At 41.0% G+C, this 1008-nt stretch overlaps 1 protein-coding gene across 1 annotated transcript in view; it reads left to right on the forward strand.

Annotated features, from left to right (window-relative positions):
• Nucleotides 1-1008, forward strand: part of afg3l1 (AFG3-like AAA ATPase 1) — a 21844-nt gene that overhangs the window by 10040 nt on the left and 10796 nt on the right. The gene's annotated exons all lie outside the window — the stretch shown is intronic.

Raw genomic sequence — 1008 nt, forward strand, 5'->3', positions numbered from 1 at the left:
GTGTCTCAGAATTAGCTGTGGCTGAGGACAAATAAAGATGCAGACTATGGACAGCAGCGCTGGAGGTTAGTTCATTTCCTTTTGGTTTGACGTACCACTCGGAGGCGATGCTGAGGTCCGGGGAGGTCAGGTCGTGTAATCCTGCGAAGGAAAATAAAGTGAATCTGTTCAAATGAAAACTGCAGGAGCTCTTCAATGAAAACACTCGAGCAACTTCATCACTTGAATCTACAATACTGTGTTTTACTGATTATTTTATTTAAGCTGTATTTTTCTAGAAAACACAGCTTAAATACAGGAACTGGGATGACGATGATCTGCCAGGGACACTGGAGAACGGTACCTTCTTCCACAGAGACACTTCCAACAATCATCAGGCTTCCATGACCCTTCGTCAGAACCATACCAAAGCTGCAAAAGAAACGTCAAAGACAGGCTTTAAATACAGGAACCCCAGGAAATAGGCAAAAGTGAACAGAACTGCAACTTTACCTGAAAGGTGTCTCATCGATGTTGATGTAGAAATAGTTATTGACGAGGTGCATGGGTCTTTTCTGTTGCATGAAGAAAGAATCGTGATCAGAATGGTGAATGTTTGACACAAAAACTGTCAGTTTATAATCTTTAAAGCTTCAGAGAACAGACGGCAGTGTCTCTAAAATGACTGAAAACTAAAAGTTTTGCTGCAGAACAGAAACACAGCCACGGACTGCTCACCCCTTTATCCACAGAAGCTCTGACGTTCAGTGAGATGTTGCCCGTCTCTCCTTTTACCATGGCTGTCCTCAACTGAAATTTAGAGTAATAATATTTTGTATTAAAACTAAGATAAAATATAAGTCACTACTGCACAAATAAACTAAGATGAGGAAATATCTTATGTATATTAAAGATCTTAATATCTTCTGCATCGGAAAGTTGATTTGCCATTGATTAATGCGGCCCCAGTCCAATCCAAAGCTGGATTGTTCTCTTCAGGTCGAGGGTGAGGTTCTGCCTTAAGTGGAG

The sequence above is a fragment of the Nematolebias whitei genome, chromosome 10, assembly GCF_014905685.2.
Source record: "Nematolebias whitei isolate Nwh7 chromosome 10, NemWhi1, whole genome shotgun sequence".
NCBI lineage: Eukaryota > Metazoa > Chordata > Actinopteri > Cyprinodontiformes > Rivulidae > Nematolebias > Nematolebias whitei.